Below are 315 nucleotides of genomic sequence, written 5' to 3' on the forward strand. Positions count from 1 at the left end.
AAAAATCCTACCGAGTGGTGAGCCAGACTCCCACTCGGAGGCTTAGCTGCAGCCCAGTGCTCGCCTAAGTGTTTAAAAATCCTACCGAGTGGTGAGCCAGACTCCCACTCGGAGGCTTAGCTGCAGCCCAGTGCTCGCCTAAGTGTTTAAAAATCCTACCGAGTGGAGAGCAAACCTCCTACTCGGGGGCTTAGCTGCAGCCCAGTGCTCGCCTAAGTGTTTAAAAATCCTACCGAGTGGTGAGCCAGACTCCCACTCGGAGGCTTAGCTGCAGCCCAGTGCTCGCCTAAGTGTTTAAAAATCCTACCGAGTGGT

This window comes from Triticum aestivum, chromosome 1A, assembly GCF_018294505.1.
Source record: "Triticum aestivum cultivar Chinese Spring chromosome 1A, IWGSC CS RefSeq v2.1, whole genome shotgun sequence".
Classification (NCBI taxonomy): Eukaryota; Viridiplantae; Streptophyta; class Magnoliopsida; order Poales; family Poaceae; genus Triticum; species Triticum aestivum.